The sequence below is a fragment of the Mustela nigripes genome, chromosome 2 (genome assembly GCF_022355385.1).
Source record: "Mustela nigripes isolate SB6536 chromosome 2, MUSNIG.SB6536, whole genome shotgun sequence".
NCBI classification, from domain to species: Eukaryota; Metazoa; Chordata; class Mammalia; order Carnivora; family Mustelidae; genus Mustela; species Mustela nigripes.
Window position 1 is genome coordinate 38,536,620 of NC_081558.1, and position 19,104 is coordinate 38,555,723.

Below are 19,104 nucleotides of genomic sequence, written 5' to 3' on the forward strand. Positions count from 1 at the left end.
TTTATGAAGTAAATGGACAAAGAGGCATTCAGAGTAAAATGATCTCCTTCCTGGCCTAACTCCATTTCTTTAGTAACAATTAAAAAAAGCCAACCCTCCCTCGCCCCCCAAAAAACCAAACCAAACCAAAACAAAAAACCCTTTATTTTGAACTTTACTTTTACTTTTAGGCACACCTTGCACACACAGTAACTCCTCTTATTCATGGGGAATATGTTCCCAGACCCCCAGTGGATGCCTGAAATTGCAGACAGTACTGAATCCTACAAACACTATGTTTTTGTTTGTTTGTTTGTTTGTTTGTTTTGAGAGAGAGAGAGAGACAGCACAAGCAGAGGGAGAGGCAGGCTCCTAGCTGAGCAAGGAGAAAGATGTGGAACTGAATCCCAGGACCCTGGGATAAACTAGATATAATTTTATACACACACACACACACACACACACACATACATACATACACACACTAGATATAATATAATAAACTAGAACAATTATTATAATCTAGTGTAAGAGAAGTTACGTGAATGTGATCTCTAGCCCTCTCTTGCAATGTCTTATTATACTGTAGTCACCTTTCTGCTTTGCGAGATGATGTGAGATGACAAAATGTCTTACTGATGAGCTTAACTGAGGTGAACGACAGGTGTTCTGACAATACTTTGGAAGGAGGATCATCTGCTTCCCAATCCACGGGTAACGGAATCCACAAAGCAAAACTGTGGCTATAGGGGGACTGCTATAGTAGGAACTTATCCCTAACTGCTGAATTTTTAGCTAAATGATTAAATGACAGAAAAGTCCCAGTCCAAACTCCCAATCAAATGAGATCAAGGGCTTCTGCTGCCCACCACCATGATGGTCCTACCTTTAAAATATTCTACGTCCTGTACTTCACTTGGAAGGACTAATCATTGTGGATTTCTGAAACGGAGAAACGAACGTATGCTATTAAATCATTTTACGCCATAACGGGAGTAGGACTGTCCCAATCCCTGAAAATGTAAAGATAACCCATCAGTGAAAAACCCTACCAAAATCCACGGTCCACAGTTAATTTCCAGTTCAGCTGGAATGGAAAAAGGTAGAGAGCCGGATGTTTAATTTTCCCTGTAACGCATGACTCACAACAGTTAGAGGAACAGGGTGGTAATAAAATATTGTTCCTAATAAAAACATGATTTCCCTTCTCTACCAGGCTTTCATTGTAAAGACAAGAGATTTTACATTTCCAGAGAGAAAGAAGTCCCGAATTCCAACACCAAGGCAGCAAGGTTGTTCGGAGCAAACGTGCGTGTCTCACGCTAACAGCCTGCCTTAGCAAACTTCCACGGTGTTCGGAAGTCATCAATAGGCGCCGGTAAAAACACCCACCCCTTAAAAGTTACAAATGTCTGTATTTTCAGAATTTCAGCTGCTGTTGGTCATGTTTTCCTTCCCTCCCCGCAGACAGGAGTTTGAGCGCTGTCATCGTAGCCACTGTGGGCAAAAACTATGGAACTTGGAGGGAAGCTGCTCTAGGAAACTGAAGTACAAAGGAGAATGCATAGCCACTCCCTGGCACATTCAACAACACGAGCTCAAATAATTAAACAGAGACCAGAAAGGAGCTTGCCAATCCTGGGCTAGGCTGTTTGCTTTGCTACACGGAAGCCTCAGCAGCTCAGGGTATGACTGGGCCGGGGGGTTCTAGGGAGCTGAATCAAAATGCATTTTTTACAGAACACAACAGAGTTTAAGTTGGAGAATTCACAAGGCCTGCCAAACCTGAATCATTGGAACATTCAAACAACTGAATTGTCACACAGAGCCCCGTAGAATAAAGTGATCGACAACCAGGTCAGTATTTTTTTTTTTCCATTTCCATATATTATAGAGTTTCATATATATGGGGCCAGGTTCCTAACATCAATTAGTGGTCGCTGTGCATGATGACACACTTCACGTACCTCCGGCTTTTGCCTCCAGCCCCTAACCGCTCTAGTGGCCAAAGCGAACAATATGTTCAGAGCATCATGGCAGCTCAGTGAATGCAAGCTATCAGCGGTCTGCACTGGCACGTCTCCATTGTGTCCAAGGGACAATTATTTAATTTTATCCTTCAAAAACTTCGGTATGCATACATGTATCTCCCCCCCCGCCCCCCCCCCGAAAAAGTTGCCTTTACAGACAGATTAACAGGCTTTTCTCTTGATATGAAAGACCACAATTTCTTGAAGGTCATGACCCCCGCTTCTACCCTCACCCCAGTCTGTATTTCATCCTTGTAATTTACAGCAAATGCTAGCAGGCCCTGCCCAGTATTGAAACACAACACAAATTCAGAAACAGCAACAAACAATAATTAAAAAAAAAAAAAAAAACAAAAAAAACAAAGATGATGTAAGCTGTTTTCTCTGCTGTTTGCAAAACATGACAAAGGACAGGCTAATGTTTGGTCTTATCTACTGTGACTCCCTCCCGGTGACCAAGGGACAAGAGTCACACACATCAAACTGAACAAAGAGACACAATGTCTCCTTTCCTTAATTAGAAAGGATACAAGGCATAAAACTCATTTTAAAATGAGACAGGTGAGAATACCAGGTAAAAATTAAGACACGAGCTTGTAAAAGCTTATCACATATGTTCACTATATGGTCTCTTCCCACTTAGGATGTCTCCGTACATATCACAGAGAATCGATTCACAATACATTAAACTCAAAGTTAATCTTCCCTTTTCAAACTTGAGCGAGTACCCCCATCACACAGAACATAGGGAGCCCACACAACAACACAGGATACACACACACACAATAACATAAAATCCAAGGGTTGTACCTTTTGAAGGTGACTTCCTTGTTCATAGCACTAGACTTTTTCTCCTACACCTTCTAAGTCCTTGTTTGCTCCACAAAGAGTTTTCTAGCCATCTGATGTTCTATTGCTAAGCTAGTGGCCTTTCAGGAGAGCTCTCTCCCTTCTGAAAAAAGCAAACAACTGCATAGATATCATTACACTAAGGAAATCTCTTAGAAAAACCAAACAACTTGCTAATCTCTCCAGCCCCTTCATCCAAGCAAAAGATAAGAAAAGCAAACCTAGGTCTGTTTCAACCACATTCCAGGGACAAGTTCCCCTTTTTCTTTCTTTATCAAAATTCTCGTATTTAAGTTTTGTGTGTGTGTGTTTTTTTTTTTTTTTAAATGTGTGTGTGTTTTTTAAACAGACCTTGCAGGATCAACTGCTGCTCGTACCCCGCAAACAAAGCGATATTTGTTTAATAAGGATTGCTGCCATGGGTACAGTAAACAAGGGGCCCAGCATTTGTGTTTATGAACAAACACATCACCTTACAAGAGCAATTTAACATTAACCAGGTGGAATAATCAACAGATTTCATTGGTGACACCAGGGGCAGGACGAGTGTAAACAGGGTAGGGAGGAGAACGGGGCCCCTCTTCGGGAATCAAGGTCGAGGTAAATGCATTACAGAGTAAACAGCTGCAAAGAAGGCAAGATAAACAAACAGTCATTCTTCTGACATTTAGAGAGGCAGAAAGGTTGTATGTAACACAGATCAGCTGCTGACCACCATGAAATCAAACCAGTTGGAGACCAGGCCTGCTTGTTTGCACAATGCCATGTTTGCTTATAAACAACAATTTGCTGTTACCAACCTCGCATTACTCATCATCATATAAGGCCAGAGCAAATCAAGTGAAATCCGGTTAACTCTTTACTGACAACGTTACTCAGAAATAATAATAATAATAGTAGTAATAAGAATAAAGGGATGGCCCCCTTTAAGAAAGAAGAGGTCACCCCCAGATGAAGCAAACAGAGCTCAGTCCATGCCTTTTTACTTCCTGCTTTGTAGATAAAAATAAAGCATCCACATGGTTTAAACTACTAAGGATTGGATTTGGTCACAGCTTTAAAAGACTGGAATGTTTTCATGCTTGAGTAACTCTACATTCATTTCCTGGGCTCTTCCTCTTTTATCAATGAAATATATGGGTCAAACATCAACTGAGATCTTAAATGTTTTTCCTAGAGGGAGAGCTCCCATGTTCCTCCTCGAGCAGTTTCTTGTTCCAAGATACCTTTAAGTACACTGGGTCCACACGCAGATAAATATGTTTCTCAAGGATGCTGCAAAAATCCAACTATCCAGGTATGATTTTTGCCCTTAAAAAACAAGATATGAATAAATTAATCAGGTGATGCTACACAGAGCCGCTCAGGAGTTCAGTGTGTTGGCCTATCAAAGAAATCGGAGGTCTTCGAAAAGGGAATAAGTCAATGTCTCCACTAACAGAAGTGTTATAAAAAAATGTTTCATCTTCAAAAATTCGCTTCATGGGTAAAGAATGGGTAAAACAGCCTGCTGTATATTATAAGGAAGCTACCATGCTTTATCGGAGATACTATATTTAGGTGTACAACTGACAATTAAAGCATTTTTTAATCCATTTTCACAGATTGTTTAATATTACTAAACTATTTAATTGTGATACATGCAAATGACATCTCTCCATTACTTAATATTTAATAAGCAAAACATGGTGAAAACCAGTTTGGTATTTAGATCTTACATTTATTTTCAGTTAATTAATTTTTTAAAGTTCTGTATTTAGAAAAATACAGTACAGCACAGTAAAGCATTGCTGGAGAACCAAAGCAAAATTTGAAAATGAGAAAATGAAATTTAAAGAAACAAAAAAACCACAACTAAAGACACACTGCAGACGACTGTGGCAATTACTTCAGTAACCTTCGGATTACTGGAATTTCCATCTCTGTCTAACAAATGAAACAAAAATTCAGGGGTCCCCTCTCGCACCCCTGATACCGAGCCCAATTCCACTATAAACTTCTTAACCTTCTCTAGCTGCTCTCACTCCTGCCGCCTCCTTCTACATCTCATCTTTGTTCTGCCACCAGAACGTCCCAGTCACAAAGTAACGAGAGCCTTTTCTTTTGTGTTTTTGTTTTGTTGTGCTGTGGTTTGTTTCCCAAGTCCCTCTCTGCCCACAGTCTCCTTTCCCCAAACCAACGCGGCCCCTAAAACCTCGACAAAGATTGAAGAAGAAATGTCCAATGAGTGCTCCGTGCCCCAGCAGGAGAAATTTTCTCAGGCTCATGGACCTGTAAGCACCGCAGGGACAGGAGGAAGGGACCGTGGCACCTCTCTCCCTTTTATGCCCTAGAAAACCCTCAGGGCCTCGAGCTGTTCCCCTGGCCTGGAGAAGGCAACCCAGCCTTGCTCCTCCCACCAATTAATGAGGATGCAGACCCGCTGATGCCAGAACGGTGTTGGCTAACACGGAGGCTCTTCCTCCAGCGCTCTGGGAACCGTTCTCAAATTCCACCCAGCCGAGAGGAACAGCAGACAAAGAGAAGCCGAGTGCCTTATCTGAGGCTCCAGGCAAACACCAGAGAGAAAGAAATGAAGTAAAAGCAGAATGTTGTGCCCCGCGGTCCTTACTCCCCATCTTCCTTACCCCCTACCCGCCCTTCCAGTCTTTTCCGGGAGCTCTCCTGACTTTCATCTGTATTTTCTCTTCCTAGAGCCTAGACGAACTGGAGTGCCAGAGAAGGTTCATAAAGAGAGTTTACAATTCTAAAAGGTAATCCAAAGAGCTGAAACCATTTCCCTCAATCAAGTCCAATTGTAAATAAATCCCAGAGTTTTGAAAGTCCAGCTAAACCTAGGCACATGACCTTACCCCAAGTGAGGATGTGTTATATTCAAAAATAGTTCTACTGATTCTTTACCAAGAACAGGATAAATGATGTGCCTTTCTCCTCTGCCTCAGTTGAGTTGGTAAATACCCTAATCCACATCCAATTTCATATGAATGGACCCAGGTTACTTATGTTGTTCCCCAAAGACCCCATGTTATAAGCATTATTTGCAAAATAAAATAACTTTAAGTGAATAAAATAAAATAATTATAAAAGAATCCATTTACTAAGAAGTTTTTTAAATAACCGGTGTGATCACCTCTTTCAAAAACTGAAAACAGTCCCAAGGAACTCTGGGTGGACCCAAGTGTGGCAAGGACTGATTTGTTCTTGCCACATACGTATCTTCTCTGGGATGAAAATCCCACAAGCGTGGAGATTCTCAGAGTGGTCATGGCACCTGAGTGGACACTCGAGCCAGCATCCAAGGCTCCAACATTCATTTCGACTTTCATGTTCATGATTTCTGCCATCTCCCTCTATACCTCCACCAATGCTATTTTTAAAATGTATTCACTTTTGACAAACATATAAATCTATTGCAGAGGAAACTTTGTATCATTTCGTCAAATGGAAAGCCAGTGTGTATCCCTTTATAGAAGAGAAAGAATTTATAATAAATGTAATACAACCCAACCAATGTTATTAAATTCCAGCTAGATCCTGCTGTCCACAAAGGCTCTGAGCGGGAGCCATGTTCTTTCTTTGTTAAATAATGAGCTTACAACTGGAAGAGAGAGATTAAAGACATACTAGTACCAAATGGAAACTTTCTCCTTGGCTTTATCAGAAGGATTAAAACCGAATGAAAATGGAATTGCTTCAACATCAAATCGCAATAATGAGAACTGGTGAATGATTTATGAACCACCTAAAAATCCTCTTCCAACACACCAGTGAGTGGTACGAGCTTCCGTACTGGGGAACTGGGCACGAGGAGACTTAAGAGACCTCTCTGCGGACTAGGTTGTATCCCTGACTCCAGAGTACGGCACTCCTAATGATGACAGCCTACCGTGTACACACATGGCAGTAGAGAAATAATCAACAGACTAGACTTTCTATTCTTGGCCCCCAAAGCAAGAGGGCTCCTGTGCCATGGGTTGTTAAGCCTGCAGAAGACAGCAGAAAAATCAGACTGGCAGATCCAACGTCAGCCTCCCTCCCAGGCCTGCCTTTGCCCACACCATCGAGGACCAGCTCCGCGGCCGCTTACATGCAGCTGCCTTTCTACAACCTAAGTTCAGAGTTTACTCAGTTACCAATGAACTACTATAGGATAAATACTGGAAGCATATCATTCAAATGCTTTATTGGTCAAAAAGATGGATGCTTTTATTAGTCCAACCTTTTTTGTAATGGAGTGCCACTGATGACCCAGCATTAGCCTCATTCCCTGCTATTAATCATACTTCTAAGAGCTCATTTTGCCTTAAAATCTTAAGAAATTGCTATAATTTAAAGACATGGTGTCTACATAATGGGAAATGCCTCATAATTGTATCATTTCACAAAATACAGTATTTTTTATGGGAACAATGACCATGATGCTAAGGTATTGCAAAATGGGAATCATTTATATATATAAAAGAAAAGTGAGATGTAAGCTGTCTTTGTATTTGTGGCTTCCCACATCTGTACACTTTAATCATTACCTTTGGGAGGCTGATTAATCGAAAAGCACAGGCATATACACCATTTACGGAGTTAAAAGCAAAATAACATCCCCAAACAAATGAAAAATATCAATGAAAGGGAGAAAACCTAATGTACAAAGATAGAAGAGATGTGAAAACACATCGTGTGCTCTAAGGAAATTTCATCAGTGGTATATTCCTTATTCATCATCTATAATTCCTGGGCCTTGTCTGTCCACGCCAAGAGAACTAAAGCAAGCTCTTCAAATAAGTGACTTCAGGACAAACTACAGGTATCTGCCAATTTACTTTCAGTATTATTTCAATAATATAATGATGCCCTTAGCTTGTAAGTCCTCATCTCATTAAACCACCCTTCATGAACATTAAGCACAGCCGAATACTATAAAGGAAAGCATATTTGAAAGAGTGTTTCAAAATACAGAGCTAAAATAAATCTTTTTAAAAGTGACCCTTCAATTTTTACTACTACACAATTAGAACAAAACATATGCAAATCCTCAAATCGTGCATCCACACAAAAATGGTGACATTATGTTACGTGATGAACGAAGGGTAGGCTCCAATCAGGCACAAAGATTATGAATAGGTTTGGTGTTGAATGGCTGTGGAGAACAGACCATCAGTCAGCCTTAAGAGAAGAATGTGGGATCATCCTACAGTTAGCAAGGGTCGACTCAGAAACTGTGCAACAGCCAGAGGCTGGAGACCAGGGTTAGGTGGGGCTGAGTATCAGAGGGCTCGGTGATTACGTCATCGGAACTCCAGTGAGAGGCCCCTGCTAGCAGAGATAAGCTCCCCCATGTGGTGTCAGATGGTCACCGTAAACACCTAGTTCTTGCACCCCCTGCTCTGAATTGTGAAAAGGCCAACTTCTCTCCCTATTTCTCAAGAGCTAGAGGGAAGTGCTGACCCAGAGAGGATATTTAGGAAAAAGCTGTCATAGACATGCCAGGGAGAAGGGTAGATTCTGAGGTGCCCAGGATAGGTAGAGTGGGCACCAATGGCAAGTTGTTGATGCATGCCTCCCTTCCCACACTGGGTGTGGGGGCCATTGGATGGCTATAGAGTTGACAGTGGGACCACCTGATGTCTGGTGACCTCAGACTCTCTAAAGGACTTGGCATCTCTGTGGTCAATGTGAGCGGTGGGGAGACTGGACATCTTTAGAGCAGAACCATGGTCGGTAGAAAGGTATGAGATTTCTAATGGAGACAACAGGGCCCGTTAGCAATATCGATACCTGAATTAAGATTCTCACAGCCCATGGATAACCAACTGTTGGGTGGGGCCAGTGTATTTACTGAAGAGAACTTTCCTTAGGAGACCAGTCCAGGTGCAAGCACTCGGTCTCAAGGCAAGGCTTTCCAGAGAGAACCACGTAGGCCTCCAACAGATAAGAAGTTAACGCCTTTTACACTGCAACTGTGGGACAGACTGGCCTCAGCTACACAAAGCATGGTGCTATGGAGAGGAGCGTGGGTGTCACCAGGGAGCATGTTACAAATGCAAATTCTCAGACCCATTTCATTTGTGACAATCTATATTTTGATCACACCCCCTCCAGGTGAGTCACAAGCACATTAAAGTTTGAGAAGCCACCAGACCAGACATACTCGAACGTGATTTCCCACTCTGCCAACCTGAAGGTTTCAACAAGCCACCCAACCACTCTATCTTTCCATTTCCCCTTCCCTAAAACCATACCATTCTGCTTTTGGGTTCACTCACCCGTCTGAGCAGTATTTATTTTGTACCTAACATGTGTCAGGACCCTGTATTAAGTGTTGGGGCAACAATAGGGAACAAAGACTGATAAGATCCATCAACATGGAGGTGACTGTCTTATGGGGAAGACACACATTAATCAATTAGTCATATAAATAAGTGGAGATTAGAACAGTGGTAAGTGCTACTGTGAAAAATGCATAGTGCTCTTAGAGCACGCAAAGCTAATATATGTAAAGTGCCTTGTATGTAGTAGGTATTCAATAAATCACAGTGATTATGAGTAGCCCATAAAACCCAGATCTTTGGGAAGCCACTAAAAAATTCCCAAGTGCAGAATACTCTTCTCCCACCATAAAACGAGCCTAAAGTAGGACTGTGTTGTCAGTTAAATTATTTTTTAGCATGTTTTCCTGCTTTTTCCTAGCTCTATGAGGAATACGACGCCCTTAAAGTCAACATTTCTTCTAATGCCAACTTAGAGAACAACATTAACTTTCCAGGTTATTGTTAAGAATTAGCTCTTGTTTACCGAGTTGTACTTACAGGCAAAATGCAGAGCAGGGCAGAGGGTGATACTGCCTATCAGCCTTGTTCTAAGCATCTATTGATTATCATTTGAAAGCCTGGATACACAAAGACAAATCTTCATTTGGCTTTCAAGCAGCATTTCTTTGTATATGTGGTTTGCTGAAGTCTAGAAAAAGTCCACGCTAATCACCGCAGGTAGGATTAGCAACCCATACCTTATACAGTGGACACCACTTGTTAATTATTAGTGTGCCTAGCACATGTCTATCCAGTGGGGAAGCTGGACTGAACAGGAATGGGAGAACGTCCACAACCAAACCCACAGCACTGAGGATGCCCGCCCTAAGAGTTGAATGACCAGAGTCCGCCCCATTGAATAGGAAGCTCTCATAGCCTTACAGCTGGGTGTGCTCAAGTGTTCCTTAAAACAGCCCTCCGAAGTCTGCCAGGCCTTTCCTTTGCTCATTCCCCATGAATTCACGAACTTCAAATAAAAATTTGAAATATGGTGTAATAGCTCTCCCTGTTTGTACAAGTGAGGGGGTTTTTCCAAAAGCTGGCTTCCTTGCAACAGGTGGATACGGATGATGGGAGACTTCTGACCTCCTTTGTATCAGAATGACGCTGATCAGAGAATAGAAAACAACAACTGATCTGAAAAAGAGAAGTATGTGCATGTGAAATGTGGTTCCTGTTAAGACTTTCAGGTCTTAACATACAGGAGCTGAATGATACAAACATCAGCTCACACCTCAGAGCATTCGTTTGAATTTTTGTAACTGGATGTGTTGTTAGATGGGCTAGAACAGAGCCTCTGGCTGCTGGGCTTACTGGTCAAAAATGGGTGGTTTCCATTTATTATTGCCTGGAATAAGAGACATCTTTAGGCCAACTGTAAAAGACACTTTACTACCGGAAACAAACTAAGGGTTGTTGGAGGGGTGGGGAATGCGGTAACTGGGAGACGGGCAGTAGGGGGGGTATTTGATGGAATGACCCCTGCGTGTTTCATGCAACTGATGAATCACTGAATTCTCCCCTGAAACTAATGATACACTATGTTAACTAAATTGCACTTAAACATTAAGATAAATAAAATGTCTAAATAGGCTGTATCTTTAGGATAATTTCTGTTGGCTCCAACTACTAAAAATGCGAAGTAGGAGGGAAAAGGATATCCCATAGAGGACTTTTGGCAGTATTCTGGAGACCCTGTGCTTGCCACAAGGCAGGGAAAGAGGTGCTCCTGGGAAACCAGAGAGGCTGCTAACCAGGCTACAATGCACAAGACAGCTCCCACGTCTAGTCCCCTGTGCCAAAAGCGTCACGGTTGAGAAAAATGTTCTATGTGCATTTGTACTGTTTTTATTATGGGATCAAAGCAATGAGTCCTATTTCTTGTTCAATAATAAATTTATAACGTGCCTTAAAATTTTAATGACTCGTGATTTTTTGCTTGCATTTCTACTTCATAAATACTATACCGAATGGAGCCCCTATTAGGGGTCAGGTTAGGCAAGACGCAGGTGACGCCCGGGAATTTGAATGGAGTACTGTATTTGAAGAGGTTAGGCCTGAGGAGGGTGTGGAGGAGCCCGGGGCGGGGTGTGCTCCCTGCGAGCGAGGAGGATGGGAGGAGCCGGCAAGGGGAAGTGGCTTGCCTAAAAATGCAGAGTGGAGGCAGAACCTTAACCTTAACCTTCTCAGGAAGCGGGCAGGGCTGGGGAAGGGGAGCCTTCTAGAATACGGATAGAAGGGCCCACGGCGCAGGGAGCTCAAGCAAGGAGATCAATTATGGAGCTTGAATCCAGTGCTGACAGAGGTGGTAAAGGTGGGGACAGAAAGACGGCTGGACCTCGCTCCCACCTCCCCCTGCCTGCTCCCCCAGTGAGCACCTGCTCCATCGCCCTGGAAGTCTTCCTCCCCCAGTGGTCCCCTCTCCCCTCTCCCTTGCCCTCTGTAAGGTGTGCTTGCCCACCTGAACACAGTTCTCCTCAACGTCAAGCGTCTCTCAGCTCCCTCCTGCCGTCTCCTCCCTTCTAGCGCCATGACGGAAGGCCCTGTACCTCACTGTCTCCACTTCCTGCCTCCCACTGGTTCCCCAGCCCACAGGGAGCTGGCTTCTGCCCCACCTCTCCTCCCCCCCAAAAATAATCCTACCGCAATTGCTAATGAGCGTGGAGGGGCTCAAGTCAATTGACACTTTTCAATCCTTACCTCACTTGACCTCTCACAACACACTACACCGTCATTCATATTGTTTCTCTCTCTCGAATACAAAATTCTCTCCTCTCTGCCTCCGGGTCTTCCTGCTCTGAGCGGTTCTCTGCCTACACATCTGGTGGCTCCTTCTCACTTTTTAATGAGCTTTAACGACCCCTGCTCATTCTTAAATGTTTCAGCTTGCCTAGAGTTCCATCCTTGGTGCTCCCAAATGCTAAAGCTAAGGGCGGAAAACTTTTTCCGGAAAGTGCCGAAAAGCTGCTTTTTGTGACACATTGTACGCCACAAGGTCTGTGTCCCAACTCCTCAGAGCAGTACTTCTGCTGGGGCACAAACGCAGCCAGGAATAAAAATGGACAAATGAGTGTGGCTGAGTTCTGGTAAGATAGGAGGCAGCTGGGTTTGGCACACAGGACTGTTGTTTGCTGACCCCTGACCCCTGGAAGGCCTTATCCTTCCCGTGCCTTCGCCTCATGACTGCCTCTATCCTGTGACTCCCAAATCATTTTTGCCAACCAAACTATCTTCCCAGAGCTGCAGACCCCTACTCCCACAACCTTCTGGACATTTCTACCTTGATGTCCTAAAACAACCTTGAGCTCATCTCAAACTGGGGTCACCTACTTCTTCTCCATCCAAACCTAAGCCGGAGGTTTTCAGGGAAAAGGATTCACATTCCAAATCGGGAATTATCTGACGGTCTTCCTTCTCTTTGATTTCCCATATTAGCAATTCCCATCCACTGCCCCTTCTATTTATGTTAGTAATATCTCACTTCTCCACACCTCTGCTTTGAAGCAGGCCACCATCCCGCTATGACTCCAAATTAACCCATATCCTCGGCTGGCCACACAGTAGCACGTCTGATCCTGTCACCTCTCTTGCTTCCATGGGTCTCTATGGCCTCAAGAGGGGAGTCCCACACCTGAAGGCCTGCTCCAAGCAACACGAAAACGTCACTGGCCACATGAGGCCTATTCAGCACTTAGAATCTGTCCAGCGCAACAGAACTGGATTTTTAATACATGTGCAATTTTAATGCAAATTAGCTTAAATTTAAATTTTAAAAATGATCCTCAGTTCCGCTACTGGAAAACTTTTAAGTACGTGTTGAACAACTTGGGTATGTGAAGCTCCTAATCTATTTATTCAATGATGAGTTTTGTGAAATTTAAATCCAGATCAAGTATTTCTGATGAAATTTTAACATCCAAAGTGAGATGATTTTTCAGACTTAGTATGCAAGACAAGACTGTAGAATGTGTCTTTCGTAAATTTTTAATACTGATTATATGTTGGAATATTTTGGATAGATTGGATTAAATAAAGTACTATTATAATTTACGCCAGATTCTTTCTCACCTTTTTAAATGTGGCTAATAGAAAACATAAAATCCTTCCAAGGTTCTTTTATTTCTGTTGCACGGCACTGGCCTACGCACACAGCTCCTCATGATCTGGCTGTCCCACTACCCTCTGTCTCGCTTCTCCTTCCCTATCTAAAATATGGCCACCCTCTAGAAGGAACTCTAATGTCTCTGTACCTGTAGCCACAGGCTCCCTCTACCTCTGTACCCTGCCATGAATCTTTAAGGAGCTAAATCCTATTGAATCTCAAAATTTAGTTCAAGCCAAGAAGCTTTTACAGACTACCTTCCCCACCAAGGGTAGGCATTCTCCCACAGGGTCTCATCAAGTTTTGTACTAAACTTTTGCAGAGCAATCAGTACACTGCATTCTAATTTTCGGAATGCTTAACTGTAAGCCAGGGATCGTGTTTTGTACCCAACAGGGTACTAGGCAGTTTGATAAATAATTCAATGCCAGATGAATGAATGAATGAGATACTGTGCCACTAGAACTGATAAGCTGGGAGTTGATTCTAAGGGCTTAGCCGGCATCAATGAAGGTTCTCAGATTTCTAGCCCACGTAATTGGGAGAATAATGATGCTCTTGTGAGAACAGCCAAGTGAGGGGAAGAGGTTGCTCTCAGGAGAGAAACAGAAGTGAAAACACAGGCTGGTGGGGAGCCATTAGTACAGAGGCCACAGTTCAAAGGGGGTGGATAAGACTGAGAGGGGAGGGGAAAGGTCCTTGGAAAAATCATAGTCAATTCTTATATTTAGGAAACAGGAAGAGAGACATTTACTGAGTGCTAAGTTCTATCCTCACAGTTACTCTGTGGGGTCCATATAACCTCCATTTTTAAAGAAGAAAACACCAAAGATTGGAAAGTATTAATATACATACACACATGAAAGCTAGTAGACAAGGATTCAAACATCAAAGACATCCAGTCTCTGTCCATTACACTACAGAGGCGCGGTCAGGGACAGAGCTCTCGAGAGTGACACAGAAGGTAGAAGGGAGTTTCAAGAAGGAAGGGGTGGTTGGTGGTTTCAAGTGGTTTAGAGAGCCGGAGTTTGATAAGATGACAGAGAAGGCAAGAGGGAATTCCCCACCCAACATCAAGCATCTTCATCCTTCTTCCCTTTTCTCTTTTCCTTCTGAGATTAAGAGGGTGTTCACCTTCTCCAATCCTAAACCCAGACCCTCACCCACCAACTACCATCTCGTCAACACTAACCCCCTCTCTACGGGCTCCCTCACTGTAACCTCTACATATATCCAAGGTATTCGGACCCAAAATAGTCATTTTCAGGGTACCTGTCTGCTCTTGCTTTGCTCACCCTTCAACCTCCTTCTCCTATTCAGGTAAGCATCTTGAAAGGCTTTGGTCTCCCAAGTTTTTATCTCCTACTTTCAACTGTCTGTACCGTGGATTCTCCATTTTTCAGGCTAGGGTAGTTCCTAAGCTCTGCAGCCAATTAGAATGAAGGGCTTCACCCAGATCCAGCGCAAGAAGGGCTGGGGTAGAACCCTGGAGGCAGCATTTGTGACAGACAGACCAGGGGATGTGTGACTTTACTATCACTAACCACACATTCAATACTGCTGCTCTGTAAGATTCCCCCGTACCCTGTATATTTGCTTTACGCCCCCTGCCCCATTCCCTAATTACTCCAGATTGCATCCCTGACTACTTCTCTCTTTATTGGTTATTCCCACCACTTAAAGTTCATTAGATTCCTTAAAATTCCTTAGATTCCTTCCAACATGTGCAAAACTAAACAATCTTTCCTCAAAACTGCTCCCTTCCTTGATCAGGAAAAAGTTACTGTCATCTCTTTGCACGCTTAGTTGTCCACAGCGACCTGGTCTTTCCTAGTCTTGTGTGTCAGACTTATTATCCCCTTTCTCTCCCTCATCCCCACGGCCATCCAATGGCCATCACCTCTTGCCTGCAATACTCAGTGACCTTCTGCCACTACCATATCTATCATTTCAAAACAAAAGCCAATCTCATCAGGCCACTCCCTGGCTTGCAAACCTCCCAAACTCCCCTGGTCTCAGGGGATAATCTCAATTCCTTTGCTTGGAGGAAAGGCCCCTTGTATAACTTCCCAGACTTCTTTCCTCCCACCCTTTCCACTGACCCGACACTACTCTCCATTACTTGCTGCTTCCCTTTTGTATTTCTTCATATGCTATTCTTTTCTTGCTGGAGACCCCCTTTCTACGATTGCGGTCCATAAACAATGAATGCTTGGAAACCCAGCTCAAATGTTACTTTTAGAGAGGAGATATACTTCTCCCTAAGTACTCTAGATGAACTTTATTTTTATGTTGGCCAAAGATCGGGCATATTTTATCATGATTCTGACTAAACATGTCCTCCCGCTAGGTCAAGAATATCCTATCACTGCTTGACTAAACCCTAACGATACTGGACACTGACCATCCAAAAGCTTGCTGAATGAATGACTAGGGTCATGAGCGATGGAAGGACACAGAGTCTACACATGAGTAATCGATTACACCGCCAGGAATATGGCAGCTGCTCAATAAACTGAGAATTCCTTCCATTTTGCAGACTAAGGAGATGATCAGAGAAGTAAACATGCTACAAATTCTGAGTCTCAAGAAGGGACGTTTCATGAGTCACGTGACCCCCACCTTGACAGTAAAAAGGAAAATTAGATCGTCTACTGGGATGGAATGTTGGCGTATGGAGACACACGCATTAGTAGTGTGTCGTCGGTGTGGTCAATGGCAGAAATCAGAAAGCACACACACTGGGGCTGAGGAGCCCAGGAGGACTTGTTTCATGGAGTCCGGAATGCAGAGCTGCCAACAAGGCATGGTTCTGAGAGCGCCCCCAGGAGTGTGAGTGTGTGTGTGTGTGTGTGTGTGTGTGTTCGCTTCTGGGACAATACCAGTGGGTCGCCAAGGCCAAAACTGTGGAGGGAGAGAGGATAAGGGGGAGGGAGCAAGAAAGAGACAGGACAGAGCATACTACAGAAATGGTACATGATGGATTCTGTGCTGGCTGGGGAAGAAAAGGACACACAGGATGGAGACGATGAAGACCACTGATTCAAGGGAACTGAGTGGTAATTGAATGGGAAGACGAGGGGCCAGGGGAGGGCGGGACGCACCTGGGTGAGGCACGTGTTATGAAAAGCAGTGAGGTTTAGACAAGCTTCTGAAGACACTCAGGAGGTAGAAGGGGAAAGACTGGCCCTTCACAGTGATACACAGTAGGTGTTCAGGAGATGTGTGCAGAATAAATGAGTCCGTGACCGTATGGGATGGAAGCATCCCCTCACCCAGCCATCCCGTATGAGCTGCCAGCATCTAATTTATCATGAAGCTCATTAGAAAATAATCACACATTAGCAGTGTATGCCAAGGACACCCCACAGACTAGTTGTTTTGACAAGGTTATAGTTGACATTATTCTAACGCGATCATGTACGTGATACACGTTAAGAGTCGGAAATAGCTCCAAAGGTGCCCAAACCTGGCCGGGCCTGGCACGCTGCAGTCAGGGAGTCAGTCTGCCCGTCTCTCTTGAATGAAGGAAGGAAGGAAGGAAGGAAGGAAGGCAGGAAGACATCAGTGGAAGAACGGAGGACAGAATATATATTATTTATCTATAGTAAATACCAGCTACCTCTCAAAACTCCTCCCCCGAGGAACACTAGTCCGTGAACCCAGATTCAACCAGCAGATTGGAAAGAAGAGCTATGGCACCTTGTGCCTCAAAAATTTAGATGACACAAAGGGACTAGCTGGGAGGTGGCAGCGTGTGAAGGTGCCTGGTTTCTGTTGCCTGCCACGGTCTTACAATACATTTGCCGCATAAATGCTAACTGCCAATCCCCTTTGCCTGGGTAGCCACGGTTTAGAAGTCGTTCAGTCTGATGCGCAATGAGCTCTCCGCGTAATGCTGCTTCCTTCGTGAACTACTACTAGTGCAGCTCAATTCTCTGAACAACTGGGAAGGCAACAGAGCTGATAAGAGAATTAATGCTTTCTTTCCAAATCACATCATCTAGGATAATAAAAGCATGTTAGACAAATAACTCTTAAAAGAAGTAGGAGAAAAACAGTTTAACATGAAGCTCTAAGCTATATTGATGTTTATAAGCATTACGGGGTGGGGGAAGAAAACTTCAGAGCTAAGTCGTAATTGCTAATGCTACGGATTTGTTCCCTGCAGAATTCTCCGAGATAAACACAGATTTGCATATTTGGAAGGTATTTTGTCTGTTAAACATTCCTGTTACTGTAAAGGATTTTTCTTTACCAGGAGTAGCTAGCTATTTTTCACTACTCATTTCCAATTCTCTGCCCACTTGCTTCCCCTATCCAGCATTCTGGGATTTCTTCCTCTAACAGTGATGCTGGGGGAGAGATCTGAACCATGAGGTTGTGTACAAAAACCCCATCATAACTACAGAGAGCAAAGGGATGCGAAAGAATTTCAGTGCAGGGCAAGAACGGGCACGGAAAACAGTGCCAACCACAGCGGCTCAGGGTGGGCTAAGAAAAATCATGTCTTCGGATATTTAGGCAGTCTTTACTTTAAGCTCCCAAAAAACCGTGACCTTATAGAAACACAGGATGGTTTCACAGATGGAACCTAGTGGTTCTAAGTTTTCAAAAACCGGCCAGAGAGGGGGTGGGGGTACAGACACAACTTTGTCGATGGCCCTCTTTTTACAGGTAACTCGACTTGACACATCAAGGTCATGGGCACGTTTTTGGCAGCCTGTGATGCTGGACTCCTCTGGGGAGACAGAGTTTAAATTACACTGATTTTAATCTTCCCATTTACTGGAGCTAACCAAAGTCCCTCTGGTTAGAAACCTGGGTGTCTCCCTTTGTCTCGCAAGGTCTGAACGGGTAACAATCTCGGGGATCTTTTCTGTAGGCAAGGCTGGGTTCTTCAAAGTGCGGATTCCTGCTCTGAGTCTGACGGATAACGCTGACACTGGAGAGCGCTCAGCAGGCCCGGGCTAGATTCCTGGTGGCCTCAGAGCCCCGCTCTAGCTGAGGCCATCCTTAGAAATACTAGCTCCGGGGCAGGGGCCTCGGCCCAGCATGGGTGAGGTCGGGGTCTGCCCTGGGGTTCCCGTTTCCTTTCCTGGGGTTCCCTCTCTCTTCCTCCTTCCCTCCACGCATCTTTCCCCTTCTCTCTTCCGCTCTTCTCTCCTCGCAGTGAGCCAGTGCCTCCCTCCCTCTGTCCCCCTCTCCCTTCATCTTTCTGTCCACCTCTGTCTCCCCTCCCTCTCTGCCTCCCACCACCTGGGCCACGCAGTCTCTGGGCGTGTGCACCGCAGTGAGCTGTCACCAGCCAGAAAGAGGGCCTGGGACAGTTGCACTGGTCAGACTGGGGTAGGAGCCAAAGCACACAGGATGTCAGACAGCAGCTGACAGTCCCCTCTGATGACAGGGCAGGGTGAGCAGGACGTTTCTGGTTTGGCTGTGGGTGGGGAGAGTCATTCTGGTCTTCGTGGTATTGGTGGTGCTGGGGCCCCCCGGACCACATGAGAAGGCCGGTGTGGTTCCCGCGCTGCCGTGGTTCTCACGCTCTTACTCAGCCTTCCCCTGATGCACGGGTGGCTCGGAACCCATTGCGGTCCCCTCCTCACAGCTGAACCAGGACCCAGACCCTCTTCGGAGGCTGCCTGCATGCCGAAGGAGCACATCAGGGTCACCGCCCCAGCGGTGGGCAGGTTTTTTCCATGCGCGTGGCTCCTCAGGGCTCACCAGGCAGATCTAAAACTCAGGACGTGAAGTGTGGTTACCTAGAGCCCACAGAGCTCAAAATGGGACTGTGTGTTTCTCCTGGGAGCCAAAGAGTGCACCCCCAACCCGGTGTGCC

General features: G+C 44.5%; 1 protein-coding gene and 1 long non-coding RNA gene across 7 annotated transcripts in view; one reads left to right on the forward strand and one right to left on the reverse strand.

Annotated features, from left to right (window-relative positions):
• FOXP1 (forkhead box P1) overlaps positions 1 to 19,104 on the reverse strand; it is a 685,031-nt gene that overhangs the window by 240,360 nt on the left and 425,567 nt on the right. Inside the window, exon 1 of one of the 5 annotated variants that reach the window (XM_059390156.1) lies at positions 2,820 to 3,277. The exons of the other annotated variants lie outside the window; for them this stretch is intronic. The gene's annotated coding sequence lies outside the window, so the exon portion shown is untranslated. Of the gene's footprint in view, positions 1 to 2,819; positions 3,278 to 19,104 lie in introns of those variants that run through there. 5 annotated transcript variants of the gene reach the window in all.
• LOC132011497 (uncharacterized) lies at positions 1,614 to 11,065 on the forward strand. 2 transcript variants are annotated; one of them, XR_009402393.1, is made up of 4 exons: positions 1,614 to 1,836; positions 4,036 to 4,155; positions 5,553 to 5,611; positions 6,386 to 11,065. It is a non-coding gene; the product is annotated as an uncharacterized LOC132011497 (long non-coding RNA). The 2 variants fall into 2 exon arrangements; XR_009402392.1 differs by having other exon boundaries at positions 5,553 to 11,065.